At 30.7% G+C, this 25548-nt stretch overlaps 1 protein-coding gene across 1 annotated transcript in view; it reads left to right on the top strand.

The window, feature by feature from the left end:
* LOC116774882 (disintegrin and metalloproteinase domain-containing protein 19) overlaps positions 1-25548 on the top strand; it is a 50918-nt gene that overhangs the window by 8047 nt on the left and 17323 nt on the right. The gene's annotated exons all lie outside the window — the stretch shown is intronic.

Raw genomic sequence — 25548 nt, 5'->3', positions numbered from 1 at the left:
TATGCTGATAGATTTAAAGTTTTAAATTGTATGATTTATAAAATTGTATCCATAAATATATAGTAATCGCACGTGCGAACAGTTCACGCGGTTATTGTGCCATTCTTGTTAATCTGGACATCAATGGCTATGAATCCGATTTTCAGATAAGCAACAGTCAGGATATCCGCTAACTGTCGGATTAACAAAACGATGGTTAACGGTTAACCTGCGATTTGTTAACAGTTAGGGTTGTCGATGTTGGTTTATTGCTTCGTTCACTTTTGTTCGAACGTATAACCCTGAATAATGCATTTAGAGTTTTTTAAAACGAATATATTATGTCGATTTGATTATTGAACCTAACATTTTAAATATTTTGAGAGATTAGAGAATACAAAAGAAAAATCTTGACGGTCACTCATTCATTTGGTCATTCATTTCACCATTGATATAATTCTCTAACACTTTTATCGTTCCTTACTGTGCCTAAAAAAAATTGAGAACCTCCCGCAATGTCAACTTCAACATTATTACAATGGCCTAGAAAATACAGAGCGGCGCTATTAGCAAATTGATATTCTATGGCGTCAAATTAATGCCAGCGACCATCTGTTGCTAAGAACTAGAACAATTTGTGTTTGTATTATAATAACTAGTTACTGCCCGCGACTTCGTCCGAGTGGACTTTGAAATATGGTTCAGTTAGATATTAATAATGACGTGCTTACGATTTGCTATTGTTATCGAGTACAAAGATTATTGGTACGTTAGAATTTTTTCTTAAGTCAATTGTAAAGTTTCATCAAAATAGGTTCAGTAGATTTAGAGTGATATAGTAACAAACATCTTCATATCGATACAAACAAACATTAACTTTTAAAATATAAAAATAATTGTTTAATAATCTAAAACTTATTGTGATTTCAAATATGTTTCCATTTAGGCATTTTCAGGGAGAACAAATTCTATATATATATACTACTTAAGTTCTAATTAGGACCTCTCCTTAGTAACTCACTAACTCAAATGACCTAATCAATCCTTAAACAGGGTGGGACATATTTATATCCAGTGCTTGTTTGCACGCGAATGTCTGACCGTTAATGTCACACTGTTACAATAAACACGCAAACCAATTAGTTATGAATCGATAGATGTTGTATATTAATTTTTTTTTTGTTTTAGTGTAATAGTAGTAGATGTACGGCATTCACCCAAAAAATTTTAATGTAATGTATAAACATACGCCTCCCGTCTCGTCTTCGAACTGCCTCCAACTTTTCATCCATCATCAACCATATCTTAAACGTCTTATCTTCTTATAGAATACTCCTAATTTGTCAACAATAACTATTCAATACTAAAAATAATAGATATATAACATTACAGTAATATGATTGGTTAAAATTTAAAGCTCCCGAAACTTTGTTTTTAGTAGTCCCATGTCCGACTCTCGCTCGTGTAAATGAGTTTTTCATTCTATATCCATTAATCAACATTGCCTATTAATATTATTAAGTCTCAATCAATTATCAAATTATTTGAGGAATAAAGTCAGTAGTAATTGTATATTGATATACATAGATGGTAAATTAAAAGATTTTTCTTGTAAGAAATGTTCCCTTACATTATAGTGAATGTCCCAAAGAAGTGAAAATGGGGACAGGTGACATGTTAGACTTAATGAAAGCCCGAATTTCAGGACCTCTCATGAGTGGACGTGTCTTAATGCTCGTTAATTCTTATGACGTTTCAAGCTGTCTGGCTCGGGCGAAACGACATTCAATTAAGTCTTTACGGCTCTAAATAACAATCTTATTAAAAGTTCGTTCTTGTTCCTGGGACGCTGTTTCATGTTTGAATATGTATCTGATAAAAGTGTTTTATGTCTCATTTTCATAGTAAGTTTATTTTAACAAAGCTGGGATATGTATGTATGTATGAAGAAAATTTTGCTTGTCATTCCCAAAAGATAACAATGTTATTCGTAGAAATATTTAATAGAACAACGTGAAGCTTGTTTGTCAGCTTGTGTGTTAAAAATTTTAACAGTTTAAATAAGTCCAAAGATTTTTGCACTAGTAGTGTAATTAATATTACATGTGTTTACAATCAAACTTACATCTGTATACCATTTTCCCATTTATATAAAGCCTTTAAAGAATTTAGTGTTCATGAACGATGATGTCATAACAACAATCACTGACAAACGGCACTTAAAGTGCGGAACACACAAACATACACACATATTAAAAGACAAAAGCAATGCGTCATGTACACTATTTCTTATACCTGGCGGAAGTTATATAGGTAATTGAGAAATTTCTCGACTAGATACTCAGTCCACACTTTACAGTTATCAGATTTAAATTGCTCGTAAAAATTATTATTATTACAACAAACTGAGGCCGTTAACTGACAAATAAACGACTGTTTGAAATTTAACAACGTTTAAGGCAATACTGGAAAATCACCATCAATACGTGATTGTATATTCATTTCAAAACTACAGTTTATTTAACAGTGAAGTTGGTCTTAACTAGAGATTACTTATTATGCAATTGTATGAAATAAATTGAAAAGTATCAAGAAAAGCTGCGGTTGTTCATGAGCTATAAACACTATTACATCAATTTTGAATACCTAACTTATTTTTTTTTTATATAAATCTTAAATAATTTTTGTTTTACTAAAATAAACGCATTTGCTAAATGCACGAATATGTAAATACTTCAGCTACATCTATATATAAGAATAAAAATTATTTCATACATATACTATATTATAATAAATATTTTACGTGAACTAAGTAACGGCTAACAGCTAGTGCAAAATTCGAAAATAATTTAACAAATACAAATAGTGTAGTGCTTTTCGCTCGGCGAAACGAAGGTTTCATTTTTCTCTCATTGACATTTTCTAACTGTGATGAGACCAAGCATTAGGATCTGGACCAGCGCCAGATATTAATCATGATGTGCGTTTGTTTATTGCAAGTTTTCAATACGATGTTATCGAAACATACGATTTCCGTGCGGGGTCATCGACCCGAGCCGGGTTTCGCCAAAAATATAAACTATTTGCTTTAATGCCAATGCACTGTGAGGATGTCCAGATCAAAAATCAAGATATACCTTTCTTCTCGTTTCCAGCTTATTTGTTTTTCAGCTTCAAATTGCAAGCTGTTTAAACTGTAGTTTAACTCACATGCTTCTTAACTAAAATTTTCCGAAAGCAGCTGTTAGTAAGTTCGTCGTTAGAAAAGCGACAAATAATATATGAATTGTTCACTAAACAAATACGTGGACTAAGTTTTGTGACATAGGCTTAATTAATTATATATTTCAGACAAAGTCACCTGTCGCCATATGTATCTGTTTGTGTTAGCTTAATGAGATATCAGCTAATTAGCATGGCAAATATCAAATAGTTTCTGCTAATATTTACTCATTATTAAAATTGTATATAAATAGGAATTCTGTCACGTATTGTGACCTTGCTTTTAACATACAAAAAATCCCTGTTACCTGACAGAATTCCGATTATTTGCTCTATTTTAGATATGATGAATGTTAACAAATGATTATTTCCTCAGCTATTCTCCCTAGGAACGTGGTTCCCTAAAAAAAATTGGCTACACATGGAAAAGTTTAACATTAAATCTGGTTCTAGATAATTATAATATTGATTTTTAAATTTTACACATAACATATAACATGTATATTTTTTTAAATTGACATAATTTATTGTCAAGACCTGACATTATTTATATGTTTGTAGTCTAGATTAATAGAAGCATTGTCTACGATTTAGTATAAATCTCATAGCAAGAATTATTACAACATCAGTACGCTGACCACAAGTTCGTCATCGTCGATACTCAAAGTTTCCCGTTTCTCATTCAATAACCAACGTTAATACTATAATTTGATAAGATTTATAAATTAAATATAATGTATGAATGCAACCTTAAAGCTTACTATCCAACATCTTCGGTTACGTTGGTGACGTCACAGTCGTCACAGCACTCTTGACATTGACAGCTGTCAGTTTCCCACCCAATGACATGTTTACGTCACCGTCTATTTTTATATGGATTAGGAATGTTTAACATTGCAGCACTTTTATGGTAATCCGATACTTCATGGTCAATGAATGTATACATATATGTACATATGTAAAAAACATACTTTTTTGTGTCTATAATTAAAATCTGGCGCAAATTACATTCTTATTTATATGTTAGGTTTGAAATACCTATCGATAATTTAAAAAAACAAGTGCGAGTCGGACTCGCCCATGAAGGGTTCCGTAGCAGCAAGTAAATGACATTAGTAGTAGTTTTACATAGTGTTTGTATGAACGATAAAGTTGTATATGCGTTTTTTGAAAATGTATTATTTCTTAAAAACAAATGATGATATCTCGTTCAAACTAATTTTCGTTAAAAGTTTCCATTCAAATCTACAGCATATATTTTGTTTAGTTTTCTCACTCTCTTATTTTAAGAGTTAGTGGGGGGGACGCTCATTTTTCCACTTTGGAAGCGTCTATCTTTCAAACAATCGATTTTCAAAAAAAAATTTTTTTTAATCACTTCCATGTATGGAGTGCCCCCTTTTAATTTTTGAATTTATTATTTTTTTTTCAAAATTCGAATAGTGGTTATTAGAATACATCAACCTACAAAGTTTCAACTATGTAGGCCCAACAGTTTCGGAAACAAATGGCTGTGACATACGGACGGACAGACAGACATGACGAATCTATATGGGCTTCGTTTTTTGCCATTTGGCTTCGGAACCCTAAAAATAACTTTACAATATATATTTTTTTGGTACGTCGCCGGTCATAACGATTTGAGAGATGTCAGAAATTCAAAATTTGAGGGACTAGACTATAACTATAATAGCTGTAACTACGACTTTGTCCTGTTGGAATATTATTTTTTCATAATTTATAAATATAAGAATCCTATCAAAACCGTTTCTCCCCTTTCAGAGGTTAGCCGGAACAAACAGACAGACGGAAATCAAAAATGTTACACTGCGTACACATCCGTGTAGTTAAGAGATGCTACTTTAATATTTCAAACAAACGTTGCAGTTTTATACGTACTTATATAAATAACTTTAAAATCTATTAAACTCACCACGTGGAAATAGTGACGTACATTTTTGTCACAAGTACAAAGCTCTTTGTGTCGCGGTTCATCTTAGTGTGTGAGATAATTAAAAGAAACATAACACTACATTAACAAGATTCACATTTTCAATATAAATAATGAAAAAGCATTAATATTCAAATTGTAAACATTATCGCTGAGACCAGCGTCATAAATCAACATGGCCTACATAAAGCAAGCGGCCACTGAACTTATAGCAAAACATAATCGTATTTTACGGGAAAGAAAAAATAACGAAAATTAGGGCGTATCTAATTAAATTAGCTAATGAATCGCCAAAGCAATACAATTTAACGCAACAATTTCTCATAAACAATATAAAAACATGTTTAATTGGACATTAATTTGAAATAAAATTTTACTGTATTTTCATAACGTAAACGTTTGACATTTGGTATACAAAATGGATTCCAAAGACGGACTAAATTTAAAATCTCCCGAGATGTCAGATGTCTTCCTATATATAGAAGGGCGTCTGGGTATTTCGCTCCGAGATAAAAGTGCATTTCGTTTGTCGTAAATACGAACCACACTACATGTACATCTTTATAATATTCATATCAAAACTTTATCTTTTTCTTTCTTTCTTTACACGCATTGAATGTTATTTCGAATCTTTTCTTATCTAAGACAAACTACGTAGTTGAAATCTTCGTGATAAGATTGTGGGTTTGCTAAGTGAACATTTGACCCACTTCGCAAACAATTTCGAGCTGTCTGTTAACATTATTTATTATGAGATTGTTATAGGATTGTATAAAATATATGTGGTGTATTTGAACTGTTTGATTCTGTATTGATCTTAATGCTATTTATTTTATATATAAAATCTGTTGGATTGTATATAATTAAATAAATAATTAGTTCGTCATCATCATCAGCCTATCGAAGCCCACTGCCGAGCAAAGGCCTCCTCTCACATGGAAAAGGATAGAGCATTAATCACCACGCTCGCTCAAGGCGGATCGTTTTCCTTCACCGTACGTCAGTGGTGTCTAAACACTCTTAGAAAGTACATATAAAAAGATCATATTGGTACTTGCCAGGTTTCGAACCCGCTCCCTCACGTGTGAGAGGCGGGCTCTTAACCTCCAGGCCACCAAGACTTAAATAATAAGTTAGCCAATTTATTTTAAAGTTCTTTAAAATAGTTTACATATATTAAATATATTTAGCTTAAAACTATAAATAAGAAACAGCCAATTGTTTTTTTTTTTGTAAACAATGTTATCTGCTTTATTCAGCATCAGCTGTAATCAGTCAACCGGTGGACATTGGCCTCTCTACAACATACGAACGTTTAGTTTTTAAAGATCTCGTATTTTGGTAGTGATTGTAAATATTAAAATATAAGGACTTCGCAATTTTATCAATATTTATATTTTTCTTGTTACTTAATAACACATTACTACTTTAATACTGTATTAATAAAATCAATTTATTAGTGTTGCTTCCCGTCTGCAAGGATCTGTCTACCTGCGGTTTCGTTCTTGTTTTTTGTGACATTTTGTTATAAAAGTCCGTCGTTAAGTATACGGTATAAAAACTATCCTGTTCCCAAAACTCTTACGACTTAACGAAATTAAATGGGAATGAATATGTTAGTTATTTCGCTATTAGATGAGAACCACAAACACGCAATCCTTTAAATTTATACGAGCTGATATATGTGTGATTATTAAACATTAAAGCGTAATGTTTCGAGCTAAAAGGGCTGTTAACCCTGATACGATTCGTATCGTGTACACTCGTTCGAACTGAACGTTGAACCCAACAACACGCAGACGTAAAGTTAGACAATTATATATATATATATATATATGTCTTATTCGTAATCGATTATTTAAGAGTAACATAATGAAATTTTTCAATAATAAACCTACATTAAGAATAAAATTAAAACAAATTACAAATTACCTGAATATTGCCAAATATTTTAATATTGTATTTACTGTTTATTTTTTACCACAAACTAACAAAAACAAGTTAAGAGCAAGGTGCTAACGCGATAGCCGTACGCTTCGCAAAAAATGGGGACGCCAAAAAAAAACCGCCATGACGGTTTGAAGAAATTAAAAAATATAAAAAAAAATGGCAGATGCAACGTATCGTGTGACATGACGCCGGGTACAGTTAGAATGACGCGTGATGTTTAAATTTAAAAATAATTTAACTTAATTTTTAACACGCTTTGAAAGCGACGAGGCTAGATAAAAATTTTAGTGACAGAAATATATGTTACCTATAAAAAAAATTACAAATTTATTATAAAAAAATATTTAAAATATATAATTGGTACAATGTTCAATTCACCAATCGATTCGGGACACGCTATCCAGAAAGTTGCGGGTTCAAGTCTCCGTCGTATTGATATTTTTTTTATTATTTACTACATTAAGTACTTAATTTTATTAGAGTGAGAGTAATTCCAAATGTGAATTATTGAGATCTAAGACATTCGCGAGTGTTCATTAAAATGAAAGTAACATTTTTCGGATTATACCTACTGCGAGTTTATAATTATTTTTAACAACATACTCCCGACGTTTCGGTTACTTTGACATTCACGTCTCGTCTGTCCGCGATCACCGAAACCTCGGGAGTATGTAGTTTTGTAAATAATAAAATACGCGAAGTATAATCCGAAAAATATTAGATTCATTATGCATTATTGACTAAAATTTTTCATAGATTTTTTTTGTCATTTATGTTATCATATTCTTTGTTCTGAGGGTGCTTTTGGTACTCTAATATATAATCTAATGGAGCGTTTGAGAGTGACCTTCATTATATATTTTCGAAATAAGGAACCAGAACTTTTATTCACAATAATCTGCTGGTACGCGATCAGACTTTGTCATCTCTCGTATGCTGTAAGGGGTCTCAGGTAATTTCTCTCTACATCTTCATTGTATATCAATTTACTCTCCTGAACTGAAGCATGATAGATTATTTTCATCGCCAACCTTAAGAAGGGTTCCCGTTATAAGACTAAGTTTCTTGACTCTTCATTCATGAAACGTCGTAACTCATAAGTGTAGTTTTCCTTCACTTTAATACGATTGGTGTTTTGTTCAATAACAGTTCATTCTAAAGGCACAGTTATCCAGCATGTGAAATGATGCATGTATTATTCTGAGGGTCAAGAATACTACGTAATTGACACTCATTAAGATGTTCAGACCTGTGTATGTATGTCTGTCTGTCCTTAATTTCTCCCAGGAGTGCAAGAACTGTTCAAAGCCAGTGGGCGGTAGGCAGTTTATACAATTACAACTAATCAAGTCCATTTGGATTTAACGCTGCGTTGGCTAATAGCGGATTGCCTAATAGTAATCTTACTATAATTTTGTCAAACGGATCTGCTCGCTTTGTTCATCTTAAACTGATGTACGATTATTACTAAAAGTAAATATACATTCACTGTGAATAAATAAGGATATTATGAACTATCTTTATAGTTGTCTAACAGTAATAAATCTCAATGACTTTCTGTCTACACAATATAGTCATTGGATAACAACTCTGGCCTCATTCCATCTCAGACGTCCTTCCATCAGAAAAGCAAAATGCTGAACATGGTAGAGCAAGTAATATATATATGGAATCGACTTAGTTATATGATATTACTGGTTTTTTTTTCAATAACATTATTAAATATAATAAAGGCTGAATGAAATTGGACCCTGACCGTAATCAAGGATTTGTAAAAAAAAAATATTAAATTTTATTTCATTATTTTCATAATGGGATATAATATTTCTGAACTTTACAACCTCTTTTACGTACATTAAACATAAGACATTCTTATTTTATATCTCTCATATTTAATTTTAAAAAAATCGGTGTCTTCTCAACATGAATATTAATTGTAAGCTTATATCGTTATAGCTATAGTGTTGTTCTCAAGGAAGTCGATATAAAAACCGGTTAGATATCGATGCCTAGTGATGTATTTGTAACGCTTTACCGATTCTGTCTCAAGTAACTGTTATGTAATATGGGTTATGTTATCGTTTTGAACACCTGTTTTAAACTTTAACTACACAGCCAATGTCATAATATACATTTCTGTTAGTAATGTACACTGGCATTGGTTTTATTTACATTACCTTTATTATTACTTATAATATATATTTTTTTAATTTTAGCATTTGGTTTTCTTATATGCCAGTAAATTTAATAAATATACTTTAATATAATACATTTAATAATACAATACATGTTTCCTATAATTTTTAGATTCTTGCATTTATATATATATATATTAATGATTATTATTTGTATATGAGTTTCTTTGGAGATTTATAATAATTAATTTATAATTACGGAGCCGATAGCATAAATTAAATGATTTAGTACGCTACCAAAAAGTCTCTACATGTCACAATCTCCTTTTGGTTGTATACAGACGCCGCCTTACGAGACCAACGTATTCGTATATATATATATATATAATGAAAATAAATTTTAAGGATAACTTTTCACCCTGATATTGCTTACGTTATTCCTTAACTTGGACTTATTCTGTAATTGTCACAAAATGTATAAGTAATTTAACATTCACGAGGGATTTAATTTGTTTTTTTTTTGTGTTAAAAAATTTTGTTTACTTCGTGCTTAAATATTTTCGGTGATCAGAAATACGATTGAACGTATTACCTGGTAGTCAATAACTAGAGTTCAAATATATAGTTAAAATAATATACTGAAGTATGTCAAACATCTAATAATATTTTATACATGCTTCAGAAGTAATTTAATAAAATAGTTTTATGTTTGGTTGAGTTATAAGCTCACAGTTACAATGCACTCGACTATAATGCAGATAATAAGTGTACATTCTAGTGTGACTATATGAGGATCCTGATGATCCTTCTTTGACCAGAACCGGTCCATCTCGTTGAAGATCCCACACCATAATGATACCAACACGCTCAGTTACCTTATAGTCTCCTTTTGCTCCTTGCAACTGTCTTTCTTACGTTACATTACTCAGTTTTTTAACGATCAAACCTTTTTTAGATTAATTTACATATATAATTTATTCCTTTTTAACTTAAACCTTTATAATAAGTGTATAAAAAAATAATATAAATACGGTAAAGGAATTTAAAAATATGAAAAGCTGCATTAAAATCCGGTAAGCTTTTGTAAGATCGAGTAATAAACACAAATACCAAAATTTTCTTATCAAAATAATACATTTATATAATATATGAAAATTAAATTTTTCGAGAACAATGTCTATAGTGTGAGTCAGTAAAAGACGAATATATATTTTTTTAGATTTATTTTAATAGTAATAAAAAAACATCCAATGGTCTAAGGTTTTTAAATGAAAAACGTAATGACTGTCGGTGAGTTGATTCTAACTCTCTAAAGTCCAAGGTGCGATTAGTCTATAGCCTATAGTCCGTGTCACAGTTTGCGAGCAGAAACCAGTCACAATGAAATAACAATAAAGGCAATCTATTTCATTATAACAATTGTCTTAATTGACAAATGGCACTTTTAAATTAGAAACACGTGGCTTCTACTGGCCGACTTTATATTATGAATGGCATATATATATATATATATATAACAAAAAATTTGATGATATCAGAATGAAATGAAAGCGCTATAAGGATGGGAGTTCGCGGTCTTAATAGAAACAACCTCTCTTCACGAGTAAAACTTTATTACTGTCCTCCTCATGGATATGCATCGATTATTATAATATAAAACATATGTTTATAGCTATGGCTATTACGTCACCTCTCCGTTACTCTTAACATATATAATAATAGTACAAAATTAAAAAAAAACGCGAAGAAAAATGTGTACTCATTACGTATGAATAGTTGCATGGGAATCCAACGTCCCCTATATATTGAGCCATCATTGATTCTTTTAAATTTATTATATACATAATATTATGTTAAATTTATAATAACAAACACACATACACACCTAACATAATAATAATATTATTTTACATTTGAATAGAACTAATATTTTCATCTCGTCTGCCCGTGATCACGGTTGCTGCATAGTAACCGAAAAATCGATAGTATGTAGTTTTAAATAATAACGCGTACTAGGGAAACAAATACGAAAATATTAATTTTATTTAGGTGTATCATTTATATTATTTTATAAAGTCGAAAACTTAGAGTTCTACGTACATTCAAAGCGCTTGATTTAATTCCTATTTAGGAACCACACATTATTGCTAAAGACATAAGGTTGGTGTTGTTCATCGTGGTCTAATTATATCTCTATTGCCTTATAAATAAAGTTTAAATTCAATAAAAAAATGCCCAATTTGTGTTTTTTTTTTTTTAACTTCCGTTGTGATCATACTTCATACAGCTTCGCTTTTGTTTTATTTAACCTCTTTTGTGTTATAACCGATAGAAAGTATGTACGTGCAAGTTATAAATAACTGTTCAACAGTAACCCCATACAACAAAAATAAACCATTGATTTCAAACCGAACATTGTAAACGATCGTAATTTGATGGGAAATCATAGTTTTATACTTATGATGGATCGTATGAAAAAATTTTTTTTTTTTTAATTCATTCTAAGGTATTTATATATTTTCTATATATAAAAAGATGTTTTAACTTGTTATTTATATAATGTACATTATATGATATAATAGTATTTTTATAAATTTAAATTATTTGTCGTTTTGTAATTACGTATTTCGAAAGTTTAATGGCTCCAGCCGTGAGCGTACGCAGCGAATCCAATTTGAGTTAAATAACGTTACACTTTCGTTCCCCTACAACAATACCGATATTAACAAAATATATACAAGATGTGGGCCCTAACTTCGTTTGTGCTGATTTTATATCTAAGTATCTCTTTCGTTCCTTCCCAAAACAATTTTACGTACAACCTTATACAGACAGTATTATGCCTCTAATAATATATATATATAAATCGTACTGTTTCAATTTGGTCATTAAAATGGACCTTGGTTTTCTTTCTTGACCACAATATCAACAGCCCGTGAGAGAGAAAACAAAATAATTCCATCCCTTTCACTCGTGACGTTTAAATTGACAATAAAAGTATCAGCTTTCGTCTAATGATTTACTATATTGAAATTATGGTATTGAAAATTCGATTCTTTTTAAACATAATAGGGTGTCTTTCAGAATAAACAAATTATAATATTATACGACTGTGTATTCGAAAAGAAACTGTATTCAATGGACTTGGTGTTGGTCTTCGTCTGGCCGTTTTAATGAGGCGTTTTGTGCGTGTTTAAAAATTGCAGTCCTTCACTTCTGGCGCCGTTCTTATAATATTTTACGTATTTTGTATGAGTAAGATTTTATTATAACACAGGGTTGACAACAACATGTATGATTTATATGGGTTTTATTTATTATTCAACTGCCAACCCTACTGATAATATACTTTTATTATCCTGCTAATATTAAGAATGTTAGTGTCTGAGGCTGTAGGGATGTTAACTTATTTTTCATGAAAAAATTACCAAACCGATTTTGATAAAACTTTCGTGTGAAGTAGCTTGAAAACGAGGATAAGCATAGGCTGTAATAAAACCATAATTCGATATAGTTCTCACAGTCATAGGACATGAAAGTCACACTTTGTTTGATGTGTCGCGAATCTAGCTAATTTCATAGATGGCCGTCCGTCCCGATATTACAGTGAAATATATAGAAATCGAGCTGGGACACGATAGTTTGGTTAGGAAAGCGACTGTAACGCGCAATACCAGAGGCTGCAGGTTCGAATCATGTCCGTATCGATGAAATTAGATATAGTCATTTAACTTTAACCCAATTTCAAATTCACACCATTCGAAGTCGCAAGCAGGAGCTAGTCTAACATTCTGAAGATCTAGATCGAATCATTAAAAACCCATTGTAAATGAATGTTAGGGCGGCTCATGCACGAGTTTCCTGGAAGTTTAAATCCATGCGTTTATTTTTAGTCCACAGTCGAAGAGCTGCAGGATATTACGGATTGTTACTTATAGGTACGAATGTAAAATTTCGACAGTAAATAAATATTCAATATAATTACATTTATTAATAATAGGTACAATATAAAGCGTGCCCGCGTCTCTATATTATTATAAATAATTAAAATTTCTTAAATAGAAGTATCTTAAAGTACTCATTACATTATTTGATATATTAGCTAACTCACTTTTTATTACACCAGCTAATAACTATCTGCCAGTGAAAGTTCCGTCAAAACAGGCCCAGCTGTTACAATTGTTTACATTAACCTGGTTCGCATTGATGCAAATTAAATTTAAACTAATAATAAAATTTTATATATGTTGTCAATTCAAATCTAATTTTATAAATAATGTTGTAGACATGTTTTCGCCTCCGGCTATACCCGTGAAGACATGTTATATTATATCCTATGTTTTTCTCCGAAGTCCTGTCTACCTGATTATGTAAACAACATCAAAATCAGTCCAGCTGTCCAGATGTGAAAACGTAACAAACAATCACATCTGAAATATTGGCTGTATAAAAAATATTAAGTATATTTAACAGGCGGAGTCTTGGGAAACAGCTTGTAAGATACATGAATATTTAAATAGAAATGACTGTAAATGTATTTTCTATTTACTAACTATGTATATATAACGAGATGTTATATAAATATCCTGTACATAATGTGTTAAGCAAGCTGTTCAAGCTGTATGAGTTTCGTAACAGCTCGCCCACAGCCCACGGGCCGATAGGAACAGCTGCTAAAGATTGTATGAAAGGATGGCAAATGGTCTGTACGTGAATGGTAGGTGGTAGGTGAGTCATCGCATGGCAGGTGGTGCATTTTGGATGTTCTGTTTTTGTGGTTTTAATATGTCATTTCAATTTAAATCCACACTAGGTCAGAATAAATGGAGACAATAATTTTTCTAAAACTTAATTAAGTAGTTTTTAAATGATGACTGCACTCGTTTACGCTTAATATAAACCGTTTGTCTTACGCCCTCACTGCACTAGAATTACTCGACTGTGATTCACAACTCCAAAGGAAATTACGTTTAAAATGACCAGCACATGTAATAATTAACCTTAATAATATATAAAATAAGTCTGATAATTGAAATGCAGAAATTATAATCAAATTAACGTTTTATTTGTACACTAACATAATAAAATAAAAATAGCGATCTCTTGAGATTTTAGAGAATAGTAAATGGAATAAATGAAATCTGTTCAGATTTTGTATGATGTTATTTTGATGGGGAAAAAAATATATTTGATAGTAACCACGTTCCCTATATCTAAGGGCATATACACAGAATAATATATATCGCTTAAGGCCAAAGTGATCTCTGGTTTGCAAACAGGAATATTTTATAGTAAATTTGTGGTTTTTTTTTTCGAAGTCGGTTAATACTAATCATGTCTTTTGTAATTACTATTACTGATAATAATTTGAAAATATTTGAGGTCTCCATAACACATGTGTAAAAAAAATTGTTTTGTCACAAAAATTTTCACCTGAAAAGTTAAATTAAAATTCCATTATGATGTCATAATTGACAGTTACAAAATAGCAGTCAAACTAACTTATCTACGGCACATCTTTATGTCTGATTTAAATAATTCACACACACACACTCACACACACACACAAACACACTCACACGTCATGTGATGCTTAACGCGTTTCCTCGGAAAATTGACTGCCTCTTGAGAAAATAATATGAATCATTCCATTGTAGTTGTTGTGATTTATTAATATTTTTTTCCACGTGTGACTTTTGTTTCGCGTTTATATGGTGATGATGATTTTGAGAATTAAATATGCTTCTTGTTTAAATAACATTTATATTACTTATTGATACATCTATATAGAGATCCTCTTCATGTACCGTAGGGGCTCTGTGCACCAATTTTACCAAAAATTTGTAATTTTTAAATTTTTTGTATTATATATTATGTCTATATATGTAGTTAAATTATTGGAACTCATTACGTAGGAACTGGTCATGGAATCTATATACTAAATTCTGGTCTAGATTTAATATCTTAATATAACACAAAAAAAGGCCTAGCAGTAATGTCGATTACTTTCAAGTTTGTGGTCATCCTTAAATTTCAATACGTTAAAATGCTCGCCGTCTAAAATTACGATGAATTCTGATACAATATATAAATCTTCTTACTATTTAGGGTTCCCTGGGAACTTAAGAAATAGATTAAAATGAAACTTTTGCCCGTCAACCCGTCAAGACAAATTTAACGCGTGAACGAATCGCGATGTCGAGTTGGAATCTAATCTGTTTACTCAAGACTAAAGTACTTTAAAAATGTGAAAAAAAGTATTAAAGTCGATCCGCATAAGGGGATAGTTTATATGATATTTACTGTTGACCCAGAACTATGAAATTTGCCAAGTAATACAATCAATCATGTACTACAAGTATATGTATAGATCAAAAAACTACATACACGTCTGTAATAAAGTCATGAATATTTTCAATATCAGTGAGGGAGTCCAAATAGCATTTTATTTGTAGCCTTAATAGGCTTTCCTTATACACTTATAATTTAATACAAATCAAGGGTAAACTTAATGTTAGTAATGAGATGTAAGATTTTCGCGAGTATTCATTTAAATGAAACTAGTATTATTCGGATTTACTACGCGGATTTTATTATTTAAAAACTACATAATCCCGACGTTTCGGTTACTTTGCAGCAACCGTGATCACGGGCAGACGAGGTGTCTTAGGCAGACTTAGTATCCGATGCCCTCTGAGTCACTGATTAATGACAGTGTCTGATTCTTAAATGTGGGAAAAAATTATTACCATCCCATTATACGTTCGTCCGTTTTTTGCCACAAAAACGTTCACTGACGCGACTAGAATCCAATCATTTTGATTAAATAAAAATCCGTCTAATAAAATATGTCCATTTTTATAGTTTCAATAGAATTAATGACGTTATTAATTTTGAAATCATAGGCAAAGCCGGGTTAAAAAGCCAGCGGATATGTCGTTGAATATAACATTTGATAACCAAATGAGTTTGAACTTATTATCAGTGAAACGTGATTGAATCGAATCGTGTTCACTACCTGGCATTACCGTCTGTCACGCTGAATAAACACGTAACATGAATAAAGTAAGCCATATATATATATATATGATATTAATGTGTGAACCATAATTCAAATTTATAACATATAAATCAAAATTGATAGACACGAGCCGGATTCGTAAGACTTCTGTTAGCTTACCACGACTCCGCCTCGTTAGACTAAACACAGACAGTGTCTATGTCATACATTTGTATATCTACGTTGATAGTATCACTTGTAAAGACTTAAGAATTAAAAACTGGAAACTGTCTGTGTCATAGTATTTCGATACGAATTTGTGTTAAGAGTTGTTTTCTTACTTCCAGTTTTGTATAGTATACGTAGCCTTTTCAGTTTTTTCATTCTCAATTCTTCGAATGTTATAGTATTTGACATAAATTGTTGTACGAGAAAATTGGAGCACTTCGTGTGTAGTTTGATGATTCATAGTAGTAGTAAGCACTAAGTAAATTTAAATGTCAAGATCTCGTGTTTTCTAAATCTCTCTCTCTCTCGTTCTCTCTATCTCTGTCTCTCTCTCTCCATCCCTCTCTGCCTCCATAAAATTTCATATCCTGCTTAATTTGTCTGTTTGTTTCAGACCTTATACGAAATTGTCGAGGGAACTTACTTTTTTATTAATCATTATTGTTACTATAAATGTTTTGAGAAGAATTTTTCACATTTAAATAACCGATTCGTCATTAAGCCAGCAACCTATACTCCTAAGAAAAACTTCTCACTCCTCAAGGCACTTCACAATGACCGTAATAAAATATTTTATTTGCATTCCTTCAACGAGTCTGCTTCGTTTCCATGCATTGTGAGTGGACTCTGAAATAATGCTCTAGTTTAAATGCAAATAATATTACACACAGTTGTAACGGTCGCACTTCTTACGCGATTTGAATATTTTTTACATACAGAACAGTTTGTACTGATTATTATAATCGATAAAAGTAGTGTTCCTTTTTGACTAAAATATCTAGTAATTATCATTAAAGTCGTGGTGGCCTGGAGATCTACGGCCCGCCTCTCATAAGTGAGGGCGCGGGTTCGAAACCTGGCAAGTACCAATGTGATCTTTTCCGAATCATATGTATTTTCTAAGATTATTTAGACACCACTGACGAACGGTGAAGGAAAACATCGCGAGGTAACCTGGACTTATAACTTCAAATTATAACATTGAAATCGCCAACCCGTCTTGAGCAAGCGTGGTGATTAATGCTCTAACCTTCTCCATTTGAGAAGAGGCCTCTGCTCAGCAGTGGGCTTCTATAGGCTGATGATGATGATGATCATTAAAGTTATAATGCTAATTATATTTGAAATTATATAGTATTTGAGATTTCATCTAAACACAGACGGAATATCGCTTAACTTTGATATAATCCGAAGGTAGGTACTAGGTAGACAAGTCCGAGTAAAACTATTTTACTTTAGTTACTTTGCAGCAACCGTTATCACGGGCAGACGAGATGAGAATGTCTTTGAGACTCGTCACGTTAACCAAACGTCGGGAGTATGTAAAATAACGCGTAGTAATCCGAAAATATTTGTTTCATGTAAATGAGAGGAACTATTGGTTAAATTTAACAAAAAAAAAAAATTCGATTGAAAAAGAGGGATTTGTATGATTTTTAACGCTTTACAAAAACAGAATCTGTGGAGTTCAAAAGGTCAGCTTGTTATTACGTATAATTAAGACAGTTAAATTTTTTGTAACTATTAATTACAATAACAAACATAATTATGTTAATTATCTTTACACGAATTATCTATATATACAATCATCGGTTTTTTTTATCATTATTTATTATAAAAATCCAACTATTCATAGTTATTACGAGAAAATGTTGTAATATGCCTAAAACGTATTGAATGGTCTTATAAGGATATTCACTGGTAAGTATCTAGCTTTTCCATTTTCCAATGATATGATGATAACGATGTCAATGATACCGTTATGATGATTTTCTCAATCTAGAATTACGTTTGGACAATTGGAAACGCTCCGTATGTAGTATAATGTAAACTCGTACTAACGTTATTTCTACCGTGGAAGTATAAAATAATAATAATATTGGGTATCTTAGTTAGGGAACATTATCTATTATTATGTAACACAAACATACAGTCAAGGGCAACGAGCATGGCGATTGGAGATATCGCTTACACCAGGGTACTATTTATGAGAGGAAAACTAAAATTATCTTAACAATAATACATTCAAAGTATAAATTATTCCTGACCCACTTAAATGACATACTATTAATTTCATTCGTAGTATTTTTATAAGTAGTGTTGCTTACATTAAGCCGTTTGTTTCGTAAGTATTCGTAACTCGTGAACTACTTGCAACACTCAGGTGATAATATCAAGTGCGTAATTAAGTGCTGCTACTTTTGAGTATATTTTTTTTATACGTTTCATGGAATTTTGTTATTTGTTGGGAGTTACGTGCGTTAGACTTGCTTTGACTTTATTTTGTATATTAAATAGATTCCAGTCTTAAATGTAGTTATGAATTTAAGTGTTATTTTTGTCTCTCTACTCCTCGATAGTGGAGTCTGCGAAGTACAAATACGTTTTGATTTAATAAATTAAACTATTTTTATACGAAAAGACTTGCAACATCTTTATGATAACCAGTTTATATCAAACTTGCAACATCTTTATGATAACCAGTTTATATCAAACTTGCAACATCTTTATGATAACCAGTTTATATCAAACTTGCAGTAAGCGTACAGTGGGATGTAACGAGTTTGTTTTGTCAAACTAAAATACATTTTCATAATTTTTGATAACGTAAACATAGGTAGGAACTAAAGACGAGTTTATAGAAGCTAGTAGCTTAAAAGTGACACAGTTACACTAACTTTGCTTAATATTCAACATTCTCACAATGGAAGGAAGTTGGATGCGTCATGGTGGAAAAAAAAAGGGGGAACGTGTCCCTTGTGTGTGTTTTTTTTGTCACTCCTTAGACGCTCTCTGACGTCTATTGAAGCGTTCGTCTGCTTCTTTTATAGGATTTACAAAACAAAGGTTATAATGATGAAATTAATATGTACGTTGGAGAAAGCATTATACATATATATATATATATATATATATATATATATATATACATATATATATATACATATATATATATACATATATATATATAATTTTTGATTAAACTGTTTAAGTAGTAAGTAGATATACTTAAAGATAGGCTTTTATTAATAGTATAAGCTAGGATTGCTGACGCGGATGTCATCACTATATTGCTTTATTTGTATATGTTTGATATTAATCTCACAATAATTAAATTTATCTCTTGCTGTTGATACGAGTTATCACAGTATATAGAAATACGGAATGAGTTTGAATTCTTTTCATTATTATACTGTCTTAGAATATACATATATTTTTATTTTATATTGAAGACGTTAAATTAACCGTGTTCTGGTGGACAATGGAAACGTTTTATAATATTTTATATATGTATATGTAATAATAAATAAAATTTAATATTTACATTTATTTGAAAAATGTCTTTAAAAATAAAAAAAAACTTCATACAGTTGTGAATTTATTGGGGACTAACTCTAAAATATAATAATGTACTATTTCTAAATAGGAACTATATTCATTCTTACCCCACGTTTGCGTCGTCACACTTCATACGGAGCGTTGACAGTTTTTTCATTTATAAATCCTCGCAGAAGAGTGTTAACTTAGGTTTTATAATGTGACAGGGAAACCCTTTGGATGTAGCCTATTATACAAACTTTTGCTAAGCTCACTTTAGTTTAGACCTTCAAAGACAGATAGACATACAGATATAATTATAGTATAAAAAAGCAATCAGTTTCAATTGATACCAGTTGCATGTATACAATTTTTATATTCTAAGTTATCATATGTGAAATCGGTATAATCGTAATTGCTGGACCCTTAAAAATAAAACGAACCAAATGCACCTCTATTCTTATAGTACTTAGTGTTAGAATCCCCTGTTATAATATGTCACGGTTCGATTACAACCTAACAATGGTACCCGAACTGCATACGTTTATAGTGACAGATGTTAGGGTTGTATTATGCATATAAAATAACTTTTTAATTTAATAATCGTATTGTATTATGTATAAGGGTTTTAATAATTACAATAGCCGATACATTTACCACGAGTTTGTACTGCCAAACTAAACAGATAAATTAACTTCGCATATGATATTATCGTAGGTATATAATTAAATTAAAGACTCATGGTATGTTTATTCTTAGTTTCCATCGTCACTGCATACGGAGCTTTAATAGTTTTTCATTCAGAAAACTGCTAATTATAGGTACTTAGTATTAACGTAGTTTATTGAACGAGAAACGTGGAACGCCTCGTATGTAGTGTAAAACTTAGAATAGGCATGCAGTACACATTTCGTATCTTGGACCACGTACGAAACAAAATATTATCGTGAACTTTTATATATTCGTTACACTTTTACACAAAAACTAATGTGAAGACACGTCCGAGTAGAAAAGTAGTAAAGATATAATTTTAATATCATTAAAAATATCGTTACATAAGTCCAGATTTGTTGTTTGTGTGTATGTTTGTGTATACATATATATATTAGTATGTCTCTTTTTTTTTGGAAGACGTTTTATTCTGTTGAATTCATATAAACCCAGGGTGTTACTCTTTGTGTAATATAAATGTTATTTATATTGTTAAATTATTTTTATGTTAAACAATCAATGGCCAGCCCTGCCGCTGTTAGTTCACGGATCAGTAACTCGCTTTATATTAACAGAAACGACACAATGCACTCCCTATAAAATTGTATAATACATATATATATAAATATATTATTAAATTATATATACATAAAATCGTGCATAAGAGTCAACATGATGGATACCATTTAACGTTTTCCTGCTGTAACATAATATTCTTTGACAAAAATTAAAAAATATATATATAAATACAATATTTTTGTGCTTGAAATCTATTAAAAAAAATTGAGGATTTCCAATTGGAATAATTATTTAAAAATATTATGTATAATAGAAATGTTTTTGTCAGTATCGACTAATAGAATACAATAAGTACAAGTGAAATTAATTTATTTCATAGTGTTCGAGGTTTAGTTTCAGACTTGATTATTTATGTTCAGCGTTACTTCCTGTAATGTCTTACAAAATGACTGAAGCCAGTATTATAATTAATTAAAATTAATAATAAAAAATATTCCAAGGTTTATAGTATATTATAATTAGTACGGCACGGGTGGCGCCACTTGTACCAGTTCATAACGTCATTACTATGGCTATGGAAGTATAGGTTGAAACGATGTTTTAGCTAAGCAATCATATATATGTATATATATATATGATTTGTTTGATTAATCTCTCTTGAATTAATAACTATTATAGCATACCGAAATCTTTTATTTTCGCTCGGTCTTCTCTCGTTGTTTGTTGTATATCGTCCCGATGCATCTGAGTCATTTGTTAACGAACAGCAAAGCTAATAATACGTTGTGAGGTTGAAATTTTTCTTAAAAAACAAAACGTAAACAAGGCCAGGTCGCACTACACATGATGTAGGGTTCTCATGACAGGCGAGCCCTTTGTCACATTTGTTCAATTGTGACTTTTGTTTGCTTTGTTTTGATGTATTTATTTGTTTGAATACTTTTGTTTTTGTAACACATGTACCTATTTATGTGTATATTATTTTTATAGTGTTTAATTTGTTTCGATGAGAACGCTTCTGCTTTGAATGCTGTTGGGTTGTGTAGTGTTTGTCTACTACAGCTAGATCCATTGTAGCTTTGTATATATGAAGAGTTGTTAAAATTTTTAAATAATCTTATACAATACAAAATGATATTTTTGTTTTTTATTGCTATAGATAAAGTCTGTGTAATGTTCCATTTTTCCTGCTTAACTCACGCTGTGTTTGTTGTGTACATACAAACATAATCCTGTACCAGTTCCCGTTAAGACCACGTCCTCAATAAATCATGAGCTATCATGAGCTTATCAGTACGAGAGGAAATTGTTAGTCATCTAAGATTTAATATGGAATGCACTTATCTAGTTACTCTTAAAATTTATACAGACGTATTAATATTTAATACACATATAACTGAGTATATTATGCAAAGCAATAATGATACACTCTTTCCCTTGGATTTATAATTTTTCAGAGCATAAAGGATTGGTCAGTAAATTATTAAATGTGACATATATTTTATAAACATGCGGCTATTACTGTAACGAAATACATAAGTGACTTAACCAGATTTATCAATAAAAAACTTGGAACTACATATATGTTTGTTTGTTTGTAAATACGATATCGTTTGAGATACTCATGCTGGTTTTCCCTACTGTAGCCTTCTTTTGTTTCTGCTAACTCTCGTTCATGTTGGTTTACTGTATGCAATTTTGATACCATTTTGATGGATCATAATAATTTTAAAATCACTCTTATCAAGTTATTGAATACAAGGGGAAAAAAACAAAACTAAAAATGTACAAGTGTTCTGCACTGCAACAGCTCTAGGAAGAAAAAGATTGAAAATATATATATATATATATATATATATATATATTGTGTATATTTAAAAATTATAATTTAATATTTATTTTAAATTGAATCAATTGAATTTAACAACTTTTATCATTCTATTTTCCTGATTGATTTCAGATAGAAGTATAATGTAATGAGATCTAAGATTTTCGCGAGTTTTATTCATTTAAATGAAACTAGTATTTTTTGGATAAACTACGTTTCTCATCTCGTCTTCTCGTCTGCCCGTGATCACAGTTACTGGAAAGTAACCGAAACGTCGGGAGTATGTAGTTTTTTACAAAAAAAAAAACACGCGTAGTTTATCCGAAAAATACTAGTTTCGTTTAAAAGAAGTATAATGTGTACTTCAAAATAAACTATGCTAATCACTGACCGTCAGCGCCATAACATTTAATTATCGTCTGTGTTTCACTTTGATGATGTGATCTATCGTTTAAGTTTCATCAAAATCGATTCAGGATATATGCAAACAAGAGCATAAGAGTATAAAATACGCCCACGAGTACAACCACCCGAAAAAACTTTCACCTTTATAACATTAGCTGCTGTAAATTATTTCCGCCTGCATTCCGTTGTATCGAAATCCGTCATCGCGTATAGTTTATAATGTAAATAAATTGTTCACCAAAAATAATATATGGGTCATTGACCTTACCACAAGTTTTACTTCGTCGAATTAGATACGGAGAGTTGAAAGTTTTTCACTATTTAATCTACTTAGAATTAGGATAATGTCGTGTGCAAAGGTGTATGATTTATTGACTGGAAACGCTCCGTATGTGAAAGAACGATGCAAACTTGTTCTAAGGGTGCAGTATCCTATATTCTGCCTTTCCTTATCTTTTCGTAAGTAAAAAAAAGAGAAAGGGAATTACTATTATTGTTATTTAATGAACATAGTTCAATTATCTGTCATGTTTGCTGTAGAAACACATTTTATATACGACTTTTGTCATATTTTTTTAAATATTTTCATCTTTACTCGACTTTAGGAACATAAAAATGCTTCATTTGACAATTATTATTTTTTTTAGCATTTTTGTTGCAAATTGATTCCCTAAATATAAATTAAATTCGTATATATATCCTTATTTTACTGATTATTCTCCTGCGGTGATGCCATGTAGGCTGCAAAACTACCGGCACTAAAAATAACTTCGTAAATATTTAATAGATCCGCAATTAATTATCAGTAAATTTGTTGTTTTTCCCGTAGAGCTTGTTCCGTTTTGTACTTTTAGCAATTTTGTGGTCAGAATTACGCTTTTTTTTTATTTTGTTAAAATTATATGGTTATTAAATTTGATTATAATCGTTAAAATTTATATTTTCCCTGAAGGTTCAAGAAGAAATTTTATTAAAATGTCCTTCAATTTAACTATCGCCTTTCAAAGGTTGTCTTGTGACCATTTTTTTACGATTGTTTGATGATATGATTTATGATATGTGAAGTTAATATGTAAAAGTAATATTTTTTGCGACTAATATGTTAAGTGGTTAAATGACTGACTTTTATTACACCTCAAAAAAAAATCGACAATTATTTTCCTTTACACTTCAAATATTTTGTAAAAATGAACCTAAAGCCTTACTTTAAGCCGTGCAAATATATATATCACCCGAAATAAACTAAGCGGACCGCGACGTTGACCCGAAAACGACGCGTGTGGTTTAACATTTGTGTGTTTAAGATGTTTCCGTAACAGCGAGTGTTTGTCGATCACTGTATTGACTGGCTTTGTTCCTTTTTTTTTATTAACATTACTTTGTTATATTTGACACATACTTTGTCGATATCTGATGTGCCGAAAGTGTTCATGATGAGCCCCAAATTTGTTGTACCGTAAGTGATGTAATTCACTTCTCATAAATATTTATATGTATATAATATTTCGATGTTTATCAAAAATACATCCACATATAACCATTCAATAAACGTCTACGATAGATTAGTTCGTATAAAACTATTCCATGCCCCAGTCTCTGTACGCTAAATTAGTTTTATTTTCATTTTAAGACGGCAATAGAAATAAAGATTGATTAGAAAAACACGAGATTAACAATTAATTCTAGTTTTTTTATTCAATATTATATAATTAAGTAACTTTTTTGTTTCACTTGGGTTTATTATTATTTAAGTGAAGTTTACTTTAAAGTTTGCAGTAATCCTTAACACAATTAAGATATATAAATACAATAATAACACTGTATCATATTTGATCTGATTATACAGGGTGTGTCAGAAATGTATTATTTTCGCGAAACATCGAAAACGTAAACCGCATGTGTTCCATTGCTGGTATCTCAATGAGAGCAATTTCTCGCTGATGAGATGAATTAGGCATCAATTGGAGGGTCGATGATCCTCGTCTATATTTACAACGACCAGTCTGTATATACTATAGAAGTATATATATATATATATATATATATATAAAAAAATTAATTCTTACCATAAACACTATAATTATATATTGTTACGTATGTCTTTACATAATGCTATCAAAATATGCGTTTTATTATATAGGTATATTAGTACCTATTTAGCTGGTTTGCAATGCTGTAGACATCAAGGGTTACATGAAATTTTGCCTCTTATATGTATTAAGATCTAAGACTTTCGCGACTATTCATTAAAATAAAACTAATATTTTTCGAATTTATTACGTGAATTTTATTATTTTAAAAT

This window comes from Danaus plexippus, chromosome 23 (genome assembly GCF_018135715.1).
Source record: "Danaus plexippus chromosome 23, MEX_DaPlex, whole genome shotgun sequence".
NCBI classification, from domain to species: domain Eukaryota; kingdom Metazoa; phylum Arthropoda; class Insecta; order Lepidoptera; family Nymphalidae; genus Danaus; species Danaus plexippus.
Note: the sequence above shows the minus strand (reverse complement) of the source record. Positions and strands in the feature narration are given on the sequence as shown.